The sequence below is a fragment of the Scyliorhinus torazame genome, chromosome 11 (genome assembly GCF_047496885.1).
Source record: "Scyliorhinus torazame isolate Kashiwa2021f chromosome 11, sScyTor2.1, whole genome shotgun sequence".
In the NCBI taxonomy this organism is placed as follows: Eukaryota; Metazoa; Chordata; class Chondrichthyes; order Carcharhiniformes; family Scyliorhinidae; genus Scyliorhinus; species Scyliorhinus torazame.
Window position 1 is genome coordinate 100,837,976 of NC_092717.1, and position 15,676 is coordinate 100,853,651.

At 43.5% G+C, this 15,676-nt stretch overlaps 1 protein-coding gene across 4 annotated transcripts in view; it reads left to right on the forward strand.

Moving 5' to 3' along the window:
• The window catches only part of LOC140385412 (junctophilin-1-like), a 185,884-nt gene that overhangs the window by 1,634 nt on the left and 168,574 nt on the right, over nucleotides 1-15,676 (forward strand). The window lies entirely within an intron of this gene.

Sequence of the window (15,676 nt, forward strand, 5' to 3'; positions counted from 1 at the left end):
TACGTAAACCATCCACAGCAACAGCTGAATAGGTGAATCCACAGGGTGGGAGTATTTTCATGGTCCAACGACTCCAAAAGAAGTACTGAAAATGTATGGTACCAGAATGAAAGTTCTGTGCATTTTATAACTAGCAGTTACATAAAGATCATTTCAGCAGATAAGGGGATTAAGGTAGGAACTTCAAAATGGACTATGTAGTGAAATGGTCCAATGTATCTTTGTAATATCTCCACAAATACTCATGCTTATCTAAACATTAGCAGCACCTTTACACGCATGTTTAAAGGAAAACAAGACATTGGAACAAAACTATTCCGTTGCTCCATTGTCAAGCTACTAAAATACTGTCTAAATTTACCCTGGATATTTGCCTTTTCCTTTTTAATTCAACAATGTAGAATTTCATCTAAACTGTCTCTTCATAGTTTGGCCCCACCTTCCCTTAGTAGTTCCTTCCAGTTTTGCTTCCCTGAAGGCACACTTGTGCTGCTCTTTGCCCATGCTCCCTCAGCAGAACTACTGGTACTTTTGTGAAAAGTGTTACATACATAACAAGTTGTTGCGACAACTTTTGAAAAGGCATATATTGATTTACCCAAACTAGTGATGTCGCAGTATTGGCTTTTCTTTCAGACAACAATACAGTTCTTATTTGGGTATTTCATACCTATGTAATATTATGTAATGTTACAAACACTGTTTTTGCTGGAATGTTTCCAGAAGAGAGAGTGCTTGGAATATTGAATTCCCATGTGGAACTCCAATAGAATATTGCAGGAAAAGAAGCCAGATTGTGCATGTTTGCTTTGAGACAGAATCTTCAGGGGCCACCATGGCAAGATTGCTCACAGGATTTCAATTGTTTTGAATAATTTCCTGGGTAATTATTTGAAATGTTACATCCTCATACCTCTTCCATAAAGGCGATTTTTAAACATATGCGTTCTTAAAAGTAACAGATGTGGTAACAGAGAAAATTCTTCCTGTGATTAAAGTGTAACATATGCCCCTGCTTCATATGCTACTCGTTGTTCTAAAGATACTCAATGAGTAGAATATTCATATGTGAAAATGTTTTGCTGCTTTTTTTAAAAAAAGCAAGAGTTGGGACCACAATATCATTTCCATGATAAAGGCAACAGACTTGACCATAACAACAAGTAAACTTTCAGTCCATCTATAGTTAGGATCATGGTGTCTCAGATGGCGCAGCAATTAAATGCACTGCCTGGTGAATTATTGAACTGTACAGAATAGGATTGCTGATCTTCGTTCAGTGAATTAATCTCAGCTAAATTGTTAGCACGGGAACTACAATATACTTCAGCATTCAAGAGACCAAGAGGAAGGGAGAAGGTTCCCATTCCTATCACAATTTTGAAATCTTTGATGGTACATACATGTCAATGTCAGGTATGGTCAGCTTTATGCTGGTCAGCTTGGTCCAGTAGCCTGCTGACATTTGCTTTCTTAGTTTAAATATAAATAGGGATAAACCAATTTGCATAATTTTCTAGCAGGCTGATGATGTCCATGGAATTATACTACAACATAAGAGAGGAGAGGAAACCTGGGAAACAAAATAAAATTAGGATGATGTTAGGTCTTTTAACTATATGAAATAAATTTGTATTAATATGAGCAATAAATAATCATGTTAGGTTAGACCCTGATTTATTTTTCCTAATAAGGAATATTAATGTTCAGATACAGTGTAGCCGCCAAAATGAAATCTTATAAACACTGAATTCATAAAATTTATTTTTTTGCAAAATGAGCACTGTCATGATGTTCTTTCAGGCACTGAAACATTTAAAAAGAAATGTGAATCTAGCATTAATTTGCAAAAATAAATTTGTGAACTTGGTTCAACATCCATGTCCAAACATATCATTTTGTCAGCCATCTGCTAATGGAAAGGACTAGAGTTTATTGAGGGAGTTGAGAGTGATCAGATCATCAACTAAAAATAGTTTTCCAACTTACAAACCCATGTCATCATTGACCAAAATATCCAACCTGGGAGCAAAATACTGAGTGCGACATTCAAACACACTCACAAACATAAGACATTATCTGTATCGCATAAGAACAAAAATAAATAAAGTTTATCTGGATAAGGATTGAAATTAAAAGGCTGGGAAATACTGCACATGATCTGAGCAATATTGATTATTTTTTAAGGCCTTCGTGAGAACACTCAGAATATAAAATTGTCTGTACCTCTCAGAGCTAATATTGATTGTATCCAGGATGCCACTCATGTTGATTTGTGAGTTATTACATTATCCATTAGCAATCCATGAATTAAAATTTACTTCATAATACTTGTAATAGTTTAGACCTATAGACTAAAATCAAGTCTATCATAATTAACATTACTGTTTGTTTATCCTTAATATATAACGTTTTTAAAAATTGCTGTTATTCAGGTCATAAGTACAACATATTGAATAAATCAATTATGCAGCTAGTCAAATGCCTATCTAATGATTGGGTATCTCTGGAAATATTGCATGGAGTTCTCTCTACTATAAGATTTAATTTAGAAAAATTAATCAAAGGATACTGTTAATTAAATGTAGTACTTTTATTGTTAATCTGAAGAGGTTCACTGCTTAATGTGGTATAGAGTCCAATCTGCATATGGAAGAACAATTTTCGTTTATAATGTGCTTGTTATTTTCTTGAAGATGCAGTATGAGAGCGGCGCGGTGGCACAGTGGTTAGCACTGCTGCATCATGGCGCTGAGGACCCGGGTCACTGTCCGTGTGGAGTTTGCACATTCTCCCCATGTCTGTGTGGGTCTCAGCCCCACAACTCAAAGATGTGCAGGGTAGGTGAATTGGCCATGTTAAATTGCCCCTTAATTGGACACAAAAAGAATTGGGTGCTCTAAATTTATATATAAAAAAAGAAGTAGATGCAGTATTGCTTTCTGTGATTCTATACAAATTTCAGACTGCTGAAAAGCAAGTCCATTCTATGTTATGTTAGAGTACATCCTAATGTTATCAGTTTTGCATTATCCAGAATTTGAATTGATTTGCAGTATTTGAAAATTTTGTGACTGATTGCTCCTGCTTTATGTGTCTTGTTAATGTAATATATTCTCCAAAAATTGGGATCAATGGGTTTAAATCATTAAAGTTTCGTTTTTGAAGCTTGCAGCTGACAGAAAGGCTTTATATCATTTGATGGTGTAACACAGGTTTTTAACTGGAGTGCTAAGTTTCTTCTCAAGGTTTCCTCCCACACTCGAATCAGCAATTAATTTTGGCGCATGAAAATAAATTGAGAAGGCCCAAACCAATGTCATTGTGGTCTACCATGAAATTCTCTCTATATATTTTCTAATTCAATCCTTCAAATGAATGAATATTTTTGTTTTTTGTTTTCAATATTTGTTTCGAGAGATACTGCCCACTGCTAGAAATTCACTTGTCAATGTTGCCATGGAAACAGGTTTTCTTTGGTTGAGAGTGTAAGGTCTAGGCATTTTATTTAGCTGGCTGGGTGTGTTTTGTTTTCTAGCTTTAGAAAGCATATTTTGTGGGGGGGGGAATTTCACTTTGATAAAAATTGATTCTATTCTATTAGCAAACACATAGCAAAAATATTAGAAATAAATAAGGGTTGCTATATCAGCAAAAGTGAATCCTTTAAAAGTACACACTTCTATGTGTGTGTGAATTAACAGAATGTTCCTATTACCATTGATAAAACATAATAATGGATTGATACTCAAGCAAACTACTAAAAAAATTTGTACGGTTATTAAGATTTTCAAAAGTTAAGAATATCAACTGGAGTCTTTTAATTACAGCTACTATTTAATATTCTGCACAAATCAACTGCCATAAATAGATTTTGTTGGGCTTCAATGCAAAAATTCAGGTTTGCATGTCACACTCAGGCCTTTATACATTGAAAATTATTGGTCAACCCAGTTTATGCTCTTGATATCAACAGAGCAATTGCCACATTGGCACATCATGTAACTCGGGCTCAAATAATTAATGTAAAGTTATTTTGTGATAAATAAAATTATACAGAATCATGTATATATTAGCTGATTAGATAGCAAATAGCAAAGTACTCCTTAACTTGCACTAGCACATTAAACTGTATTCTAAGTTTAACATAACAAGCCACTTTAGAGATTTTTTTCTCTTCAGAGTCCTTTAAGCAATTATATATTGCCATAGATAGGCTTCCAGGCATTTAGATCTTGAAGTTCTTCAGAACTTGTGATGGCTCACCACTGCTATGTGGAGCTCAACAACTGAGTCATGTGGACTAAAGGAATCACCAACATCTGATTAGAGAAATCTGAATCAAAAATAAGAACAAGATGATATCCATTTACAGGAATTCCCGGGGGGGGGGGGGGGGGTGGCAGAAGCAGATCTTCTGCCCAAATTATGGCAGACAAAGAGAAGAAGCCCCTCCTCCACACCTCCAGCTCTGTACCGTTTGTTGTTGAGCATATGCTATTTCTAGCAAAAAGGCCGTACCTGTCCCTTTATACAAATTACAGCTTCCCCACATTATAAGTTACCAACAATAATGTGGACATATGCAGTGCCTTAAACAGTGCAAAACATCCGAATGCACTTCACTGAGGCAAAATCAGACAAAAATAGAGACCAGGCCAAAGAAGCAGGTGCAAGGAAGGCTGACCAAAAGCTTGATCGAAGAGCGAGATTTTGAAGAGGATCTTAAAATAGGAGATGGAGGTGGCGAAACAGGTGATTTCGGGAGAGAGTTAGTGTCGGATCTGGGTGCTCAGCTTGGGATCAAATAGGATGGCAAGGTGGTGCCAGGGTTCCTCCTGAGACAGTGTGTGCAGAAGATATGGTGTGGCCAAAAACATTGTCTTGATCTTTCCAATGTTCTACTGTAAGTAGCTATGGCTCACCAAGACTGAATATTGGGAAAGTGATTTGGCAGCACAGAGGCTGTAAGGCTGAGAAGTGGTAGAGGGGAGGAACTGGTGGTTGTCCTCAAAGAGGAAGCATATAGAAGAGGAAGGAGGGGAGGCCATAGATAGGGGATTCCCAGAGGTACTGTTGTGGGGTTAGGAAGAAAAGTAATTGCTGGAGATACTCTAGGTATAAGGTGTTGGATGGTGTGGTAGACCCTATCAAAGGCTGCAGAGAGGCCGAAGAGGAAAATACAACACAGCCATTTGTAACTTTGGCTTGGGGTGGTCGTGTGCTGTAGCAGAGAAAGCAGTGATTTGAGAAAATTAAACATGGAGTTGCATGAAAGACCAGCAAAGATTTGGCAAGTTCCATGAATTTAAGATAAATTTGGAGATGGGGCCACCATTTGCAAGAATCAAACAAGCTGGCCTGCTTTCCTTCAGATAGAGTGACCTCTGTTATTAGACCTCTTATTTAAAGGGTGTTTCCATTTTTAACACCCGCAAATTCAAGATGACAGAGGAAGAGCCAAAGGACTTGAAACATTAACTCTGCTTATTCTCCTTAAAGATGCTGCCAGACCTGTGGCGTTTTTCCAGCACCCTCTGTTGTTTCAGAATAGGTCTCCTGTCTGCCCATTCCTTTGCTATAAGGTGGTGCCTTATAATTTGGACATTTTAGAAACTCTACATTCCACTTTTATATATAGTTTCAAACAAGATGGACCTTCGTTCCATTAAGACTGCAAATGAATAGTTTTATGCCTTCTTTCGACAATGATACATTGTTTCATGTACATCCATTTCTGGATCCAAAACAGCATCAATTGTTTCAATTCCACTAAGATCCACTCAAAGAATTGTTGAAATAATGCAATAATGTTTCTGCTTGATGACTCCAATGTAACGCTAAGTAAATTGTCTTAATTTAACCGGCTGGACAAGAAAACCATTAATTTCAATGCAGAGTAAAATAAGATGGGTGTAAAGCCAACATTGTACCGAATCTAAGCCAAATACTGTGGATGCTGCAATCTCAAACAAGAATAGAGAATGCTGGATAAACTCAGCAAGTCAGACAGTCTGTAAGGAGAGAAAGCAGAGTTAATGTTGTGAGTTCTTTGGCTTTTCTGACCTTTGCTCAGTCTGCAAGCATGACCCTGACCTTCCTGTGGCTTGCCATTTTAACTCAGCACTTTGTTCTCGTGCCCACATGTCCATTCTTGGCCGGCTGCAATGCTCCATGAAGCCCGGCGCAAGCTGGGGGAGCAACGCCTCATCTTCCGGTTGGCCACGTTGCAGCCCTCCGGACTTAACGTTGAGTTTTGGCAGCTTTGAATTGTGACCTTTCTCCTCCATCTTAAACTCCTTTCTAAATATCCCAGACATGTCTTGCCTTAATGCAACAATCCCATACCAGGCCACCTGTCTTTTACTCTTTTAAAAAATATATATATATTTTATTCATGATTTTTGGCCAAACATAACAGTACGTAGTGTTTCTTTTACACAACAATAAAGCAATATAAATAACAGTGGCCAGTTTTAAACAAGTAAATAAATAATATATAAACAAAAACAAAACTGAATGGCAACTGCCTTGTCCAAAATAAATACTCTCCAAACATACAATCCAACAATCCAATATACAATTACCTATAACAACTACCTATACATATTATACATATACAATAACATCTCTGAGAGTCCGGTTGATTTCCCCCCCCCCCCCTTCCCCCCCTGGGTTGCTGCTGTTGTCTACTTCTTTTCCATTCCCTCTATCTTTCTGTGAGGTAATCGACGAACGGTTGCCACCGCCTGGTGAACCCCTGAGCCGAATCCCTTAACACAAACTTAATCCGTTCTAACTTTATAAACCCTGCCATGTCGTTTATCCAGGTCTCCACACCCGGGGGTTTGGCTTCCTTCCACATTAACAATATCCTGAGCCGGGCTACTAGGGACGCAAAGGCCAAAACATCAGCCTCTCTCGCCTCCTGCACTCCCGGCTCTTCTGCAACCCCAAATATAGCCAACCCCCAGCTTGGTTCGACCCGGACCCCCACCACCTTCGGAAGCACCTTTGCCACCCCCACCCAGAACCCCTGTAGTGCCGGGCATGACCAGAACATGTGGGTGTGATTCGCTGGGCCTCTCGAGTATCTCTCACACCTATCCTCTACCCCAAAAAATTTACTAAGCCGTGCTCCAGTCATATGCGCCCTGTGTAACACCTTAAATTGTATCAGGCTTAGCCTGGCACACGAGGACGATGAGTTTACCCTACGTAGGGCATCAGCCCACAGCCCCTCCTCAATCTCCTCCCCCAGTTCTTCTTCCCATTTCCCTTTCAGCTCATCTACCATGATCTCCCCCTCGTCCCTCATTTCTCTGTATATGTCCGACACCTTACCATCCCCCACCCATGTCTCTGAGATCACTCTATCCTGCACCTCCTGCGTCGGGAGCTGCGGGAATTCCCTCACCTGTTACCTCGCAAAAGCCCTCAATTGCATGTACCGAAATGCATTCCCTTGGGGCAACCCATATTTTTCCGTCAGCGCTCCCAGACTCGCAACCGTCCCATCTACAAACAGATCTCTCAATTGTACTACCCCAGCTCTTTGCCATGCTCCAAATCCCCCATCCATTCTCCCCGGAACAAACCTATGATTGTTTCTTATCGGGGACTGCACCGTAGCTCCCGTCCTTCCCCTATGCCGTCTCCACTGCCCCCAAATTTTCAATGTAGCCACCACCACCGGGCTTGTGGTGTATTTCTTTGGTGAGAACGGCAACGGTGCCGTCACCATTGCTTGTAGGCTAGTCCCCCTGCGGGACGCCCTCTCCAATCTCTTCCACGCCGCTCCCTCCCCTTCTCCCATCCACTTACACACCATTGAAACATTGGCGGCCCAGTAGTACTCACTTAGGCTCGGTAGTGCCAGCCCCCCCGTCCCTACTACGCTGCAAGAATCCTCTCCTCACTCTCGGGGTCTTCCCTGCCCACACAAAACTTATAATACTCTTCTCGATTCTTTTGAAAAAAGCCTTCGTGATCACCACCGGCCTGTCTTTTACTCTTAAAGTCACCACTTTTTATTGCAATCTCAGAGCTCTTAACATTGTGGGAAACCACTGTTACACCTTTCTTAGGTGATGTAAGGTAGGACCTGTACTACAGGTTCGCCGGTAGTCCCTGCCTGCTGGCTCCGCCCAGTAGGCAGAGTATAAATATGCGTGTCCTCCATTCAGCAGCCATTTCACCAGCTGCTGTGGGAGGCCACACATCTTAGAGTAATAAAGTCTCAATTGTATCCAACTCTAGTCTTTGTTCAATTGATCATGCATCAATTTATTGCTCTAAGATTTTCTAAAAGATGGACCTCCGTATCAAGCCTGATCGCCTGCAGCTGGATCCACAATGAAGCGACGCCAAAAAGGACTGTAATCACTGGCTAGCTTGCTTCGAGGCGTATATCAACTCAGCGACCACCCCTGTTCCGGAGGCTCAGAAGATACAGATCCTATACTCAAGGTTTCCCCGCCTACATCCACAGTGACAGGGGATCCTCATTCATGAGCGATGAGCTGCGTCGGTTCCTGCTCAGCAGGGGTATCGCCTCCAGCAGACGATCAGATTAAACCCCCGGGGAAACGGGCTGATAGAGAGGGAGAACGGGACGTTATGGAGGGCCGTCCAACTGGCCCTGCAGTCCAGGAACCTCCCAGCCTCTCGCTGGCAGGAGGTCCTCCCTGACGCACTCCACTCCATTTAGTCACGGCTGTGCACCTCCACTAACATCACACCCCATGAACGTCTTTTTGCCTTCCCCAGGAAGTCCACATCCGGGATGTCGCACCCGACTTGGCTTGCAGCTCCAGGACCAGTCCTGCTCCGTAGGCATGTCCAACTCCACAAGGCGGACCCGTTGGTGGAGAGGGTGCAATTGCTCCATGCAAACCCCCAGTATGCCTATGTGGCGTACCCCGACAGCTGCCAGGATACTGTCTCCCTCAGGGACCTGGCACCAGCTGGTTCCACACACACACACCTCTCCAGCCCGGCGCAACCCTCCACTCCCCCGGCGCTCCCAGCATTAACCCCACTAGGACCATCCGTCCTTCCCCTGCCCACGCCCAAGGATGAAGAGGATTTCAGCACGCTCCCGGAGTCACTGAACATCGGGCCAGTATCGACATCGCCGCCACCACTACGTCGCTCCCAGCGGAACATAAAGGCACCGGACCGGTTAAACCTCTAACTGGTCCGCCGGACTTCAAAAGACAGTTTTTCTGCTCAAGTACTGTAAATATAGATTCATTGCTGTATATAGTTCTCCACCACCCCCGCCGGACTCAATCTTAACAAGGAGTGAATGTGGTAAACCACTGTTACACCTTTATTAGGTGATATAAGGTAGGACCTGTACTATAAGTTCCCGGTAGTCCCTGCCTGCTGGCTCCGCCCAGTAGGCGGAGTATAAATATGCGTGTCCACCATTCAGCAGCTATTTCACCAGCTGCTGTGGGAGGCCTCACATCATAGAGCAATAAAGCTTCAGTTGTATCCAACTCTAGTCTTTGTTCAATTGATCGTGCATCACACATTCTCCCTCCTTTCAGTCCTAACGAAGAGCAAAAGGACTCAACATATTAAATCTGCTTTCTCTACTTACAGATGCTGCCAGACCTGCTGAGTTTTTCCAGAATCCTCTGTTCTTGTACCTGATCCTACTGTTTTTCCAGAATCCTCTGTTCTTATACCTGATCCTGCTGTTTTTTCAGAGTCCTCTGTTCTTGTACCTGATTCTGCTGGCTTCCCAGAACCCTCTGTTCTTGTACCTGATTCTGCTGGCTTCTCAGTATCCTCTGTTCTTGTCCCTAATCCTACTGTTTTTCTAGAATCCTGTGTTCCTGTACCTAATTCTGCTGGTTTCCCAGAATCCACTTTTCCTGTACCTGATCCTACAGTTTTTCCAGAATCCTCTGTTCTTGTACCTGATTCTGCTGGCTTCCCAGAATCCTCTGTTCTTGCACCTGATCCTACTATTTTTCAGAATCCTCTGTTCTTGCACCTGATTGTGCTGGCTTCCCAGAATCCTCTGTTCTTGTACCTGATCATACTGTTTTTCCAGAATACTCTGTTCTTTTACCTGACCCTGCTGTTTTTCCAGAATTCTCTGTTCTTGTATCTAATTCTGCTGGCTTCCCAGAATCCTCTGTTCTTGTACCTGATTCTGCTGTTTTTTCAGAGTCCTCTGTTCTTGTATCTGATTCTGCTGGCTTCCCAGAATCCTCTGTTCTTGTAACTGATTCTGCAGGCTTCCCAGAATTATCTGCTCTTGTTCCTGATCCTACTGATCTTCCAGAATCCTCTGTTCTTGTACCTGATTCTGCTGGCTTCTCAATAGCCTCTGTTCTTGAACGTGATCCTACTGTTTTTCTAGAATCCTCTGTTCCTGTACCTGATTCTGCTGGTTTCCCAGAATCCTCTTTTCTTGTACCTAACCCTACAGTTTTTCCAGAATCCACTGTTCTTGTACCGGATTCTGCTGACTTCCCAGAATCCTCTGTTCTTGTACCTGATTCTGATGGCTTCCCAGAATTCTCTGTTCTTGCACCTGATCCTGCTATTTTTCCAGAATCCTCTGTTCTTGCACCTGATTGTGCTGACTTCCCAGAATCCTCTGTTCTTGTACCTGATCCTACTGTTTTTCCAGAATCCACTGTTCTTGTACCTAATCCGACAGTTTTTCCGGAATCCTCTGTTCTTGTCCCTGATTCTGCTGGCTTCCCAGAACCCTCTGTTCTTGTACGTGATTCTGCTGGCTTCCCAGAACCCTCTGTTCTTGTACCTGATCCTACTGGTTTTCTAGAATCCTGTGTTCCTGTACCTGATTCTGCAGGTTTCGCAGAATCCCACTTTTCCTGTACCTGATCCTACAGTTTTTCCAGAATCCTCTGTTCTTGTACCTGATTCTGCTGGCTTCCCAGAATCCTCTGTTCTTGCACATGATCCTGCTATTTTTCCAGAATCCTCTGTTCTTGCACCAGATTGTGCTGGATTCCCAGAAGCCTCTGTTCTTGTACCTGATCATACTGTTTTTCCAGAATACTCTGTTCTTGTACCTGACCCTGCTGTTTTTCCAGAATCCTCTGTTCTTGTATCTAATTCTGCTGGCTTCCCAGAATCCACTGTTCTTGTACGTGATCCTGCTGTTTTTCAAGAATCCTCTGTTCTTGTACCTGGTCCTGCTGTTTTTTCAGAGTCCTCTGTTCTTGTACCTGATTCTGCTGGCTTCCCAGAATCCTCTGTTCTTGTACCTGATTCTGCTGGCTTCCCAGAATCCTCTGTTCTTGTACCTGATCCAACTGATCTTCCAGAATCCTCTGTTCTTGTACCTGATTCTGCTGGCTTCTCAGTATTCTCTGTTCTTGTCCCTGATCCGACTGTTTTTCTGGAATCCTCTGTTCCTGTACCTGATTCTGCTGGTTTCCCAGAATCCTCTTTTCTTGTACCTGATCTTACAGTTTTTCCAGAATCCTCTGTTCTTGTACTTGATTCTGCTGGCTTCCCCGAAACCTCTGTTCTTGCACCTGATCCTGCTGTTTTTCTGGAATCCTCTGTTCTTGCACCTGATTGTGCTGGCTTCCCAGAATCCTCTGTTCTTGTACCTGATCCTACTGTTTTTCTGGAATCCTCTGTTCTTGTACCTGATCCTACTGATCTTCCAGAATCCTCTGTTCTTGTACCTGATTCTGATGGCTTCCCAGAATCCTCTGTTCTTGCACCTGATCCGCTATTTTTCCAGAATCCTCTGTACTTGCATCTGATTATGCTGGCTTCCCAGAATCCTCTGTTCTTGTACCTGTTCCTACTGTTTTTCCAGAATCCTCTGTTCTTGTACCTCACCCTGCTGTTTTTCCAGAATACTCTGTTCTTGTACCTGATTCTGTTTGCTTCCCAGAATCCTCTGTTCTTGCGCCTGATCCTGCTATTTTTCCAGAATCCTCTGTTCTTGCACCTGATTCTGCTGGCTTCCCAGAAACCTCTGTTGTTGTATCTAATTCTGCTGGCTTCCCAGGAGGCAGGTTAGTTTAGAATCACCCCTGAATTGGAGTTTACAGTTCCTTGCAATCCTTTTCATGTTTTGCATCATGAGGCACAATAAAGTTAACATTTTTAATCTAACAATTAGAATGATTTTGGTTGGTAGATTTATTGGTCAGTCAGTGTACTGGATGCACCTGTGGGAAATCGGTACGTTTTTCCCCCCCAATGTCAAAGCAACACAGCTAACAAGGGGGTTTGGTTAATTATCACCTGAGGTCTTTAGAGAGCAATTTCTCAGCTGCTGAGGTGTACAGTTAGTGAGTTTTATTATTTTTAAAAAGTTGTTCTCCTACACATCGATTTTCTTGCTTTGACAGCTTATCAACCCATATGCATCCTTCTTGCCTTTTACTGGACCTCATTTCTCGGCTGAATCTGACACATCCTTTGTAGTGACAACATTGTTTTTTGCTAGCTCAGCCATGTTGTCCTATTCTGATTAGGAGCATCTTGTTTTTTCTTCATTCTCATCAAGCCACTTACAACGGTCTCTAGAGCTCAGGAGAGTGACCCAGAAATTTATTGCCATTGTGTATATTATATAGGTGTAAAATAGAAAGCTAAACATTCACTACAATAGACAGCATTGTTGAAACTTCTCAGAGCCAGTTAATGAAGGCAAAGGTCAGAAGTCAATCTTTACTCAGTTTTAGATTTCCCACCACCAGTGTCAATAAGTGTCTCTTTATGCTCTTTTGAGCAAATAATAATCAGATTAACAAATAAACTAACAACTAAAGGTGTGTTTTTTTACAGGTGTTGCCTTTTCAGTGAATTTGCCCTTCTTTCTATGTACTATGTCCTAATGCTTAGAGTCGCCAGGTATCAAATGATACCACCACAAGTTTCAACCGGCTATCGATCAAAAAGCCAAACACCAGTTAGTTAGTTCAAGGTCAAGGGTACTTTATTTACACACAATTAGTCATGCAACATAAATACTACTAGTTAACTACACCTATCGACTAAGACAACCTGTACTTAACTTTGGGCACCCGGCTTAGGTCAGAGAAACAGTGGCCGCTGTTCGATTCTGGATCCTCTTGGGTCCGAAGTAGTAACTGCTGCTCAGCTAGGCTCATCCGTCTGGTAGCGAGCGATGAACTTGTACTTGCTTCTGGTGTTGCTGCAATTGGCGATGGCCGTGACCGGGCACCAGGTCCAAGAGAGGACGAGCATGTGGCAAACTCTTCTTCTTATACTTGGGGGTTTTCGCGCTCTTTTGGGCGGTCCTCCGGTTTGGGCCCCACTAATTGGGTGATCCCTGATCACTCCGTTTGATTCCTAACCAATAAGTGGGCGGGGATCTGGATGGTTGGGCGTGTCCCAAGTGGTCACTGACACCGTTGTTTGCGTTTGCCTTTAACAGGGAGTGGCACCAAAATGTCTGGGACTGTACCGGTCGCTCGAGTACCAGTCCTTTGTTTTGGTGAAGATGGGCCATCAACTGCTAATCGGCCCATCAAAATGCTAATTGGTCGGAGTTTCGATACCGTCTGGACTTTGCTGACAAATATGCATTTCAGGCTCTGAGCCTGCCTGAGTCTTGGCTTGTCCATTTTACCCGCTAGGCTTTGCAGGTTTCCCTGTACCTAGTTGGAAGTGGCCATCCCAGATGGCTACACAGGTAGGGTGGGATGGCAGCCCTGAGAGCTGGAACGGGGAAGAAACTCTGGACTGTTTCCATTCATCTGTTCCATATGCAAGCTCTCTCGCCAACTGAGCTAACTGGCTAAACCTTCACTACCCAACACCACATTGGAAATGTAACCCGAGAATAAAGTCCCATTATCTACCAATTTGAACTACCATGCTCTGTCTATTTATACTGCTTTGAGTATATCAATAAACCAAATGAACTAATGATCAGACTCTTAAAGGGGCAGTGTAACAAAAAGCAAACTTTAAAGAAATTTAAATATGGAAAGCAAAGTCCTTGAGGCCACAGAAATGACAAGTGGCTTGGGAGAGTCTCTTTATCCTCTTTTAAGGAATCAAATGAACAACGACTTAAAGGCGGTGTCTCTTTATATGTGTACAAGTAAGTACACAATAAGTGCCCTACTTGTAGACACGTGAGATGCGATTCTCCCAGCCCCGCACTGGGTCGGAGAATCGACGAAACTGCGCCACGCTGCCACGATGCTGGCGTGCAATTCTCCGAGGTGCGGAGAATCGGCGCCAGTTGCGCCGGCGCGTTTGGCATGGCATTGCTGTACAAGGCCGGGCCTCCGATTTTCCGGCCCGAATGGGCCGAGCGGACGGGTAGAAAAAGCAGAGGCCTGCCAGCGCCGTCCACACCTGGTCGCTGCCGGCCGGAACATCTGCGCGAAGGGTCGGGGGGTCGGTCTGTGGGGGAGGGGGGAGGGGTGCTCCGTCCCTGGGGGAGGGTGCCTCCGATTGGGTCTGGCCCGCGATCGGGGACCGCCAATCGGCGGGCTGGCCTCTTCCCCTCCCCCCGGGCCTACTTTGTTGCGCGGCCTGCCCCAGAACCCACGCGCCATGTTGTGTCAGGGCCGGCGCGTTCCGTAAAGCCACCGCACATGCGCGGTTTGGCACGTCGCCACTGCACATGTGTGGGTTGGCACCGCCCCCAGTGCGCACCAGGAAGTGAGGCTGGAGCGGCATGAACCGCTCCAGCGCCGTGCTGGCCCCCTGTGGGGGCCAGAATCGCTAGTGCCCGCGCCCGTTTCGCACCATCATGAAACGCGACAGGGTTCACGACGGCGCGGACACTCTGTCCCGCGATCGGAGAATTGAGCCCGTGACCTTTATTTAAACAATTAACAAGCATAGCCCACACATTCGATCACCATCAGGTATGTTGGCAAATTCAGAATTATAGGCCTCGAGGTGTTAAGCAAATAGGTGGCATAAAATATTTGTCAAGACCTCTTTCTATTAACACTGTCAGTGTCAGGTTAACATGAGGACTGTCCAATCATCTTCAAAAGAATTGCTGAAAGGTAAGTGTATATAAAAAGTACTTGATTTAAGTATAACTCTATAGCAGCCTTTGTTGCCTGCCTCCAATTTGTCCCTCACTATTCACCTCTTTTCCCCCCATTCATCTTGTAGGACCACTGCCATTGATGCAGTGCCATAATATTGAACTCGCCCAGCCATCTGGAGTCACTCAGCAGGCATCTATAGCTTGTTGGTCTAATTTAAATAAAGCCTTAGACTCCCATTCTTTCCAGCGCAAAGATAGCCTCCGGCACATAGTTCATGTTAGTGGGTCTGCACTATCCAGTTTCAACCCCCTTTCCTAAAGCAACAATCCAGTATTATTCATGCTGCCTGCCAGTTTTCAGAATAACATCTTAACATGATTCTTCAAACTTGTTCAAATTAAAGCGTTTACATCTTCAAGATCTATCAGTTTGTCAGGAGTTGTCACTAACCTGGTAACTTCCATGACTTGAGAGAGAATTTATTACAGCTTGTGTTGTCTACGTATATTGCTTGATACATTAACCCATTTAAAATAAACTGGACACTGTTAGGAGACAACAGAATGTCTTAATGACAAACAGTATAATTTGGGTTGTCTTCCTACAATTTAACTTGTGTTTAAAAGACAGCTTTCATAAGGATACTGTCTCATACAAAACCTGTACTCGTTTGC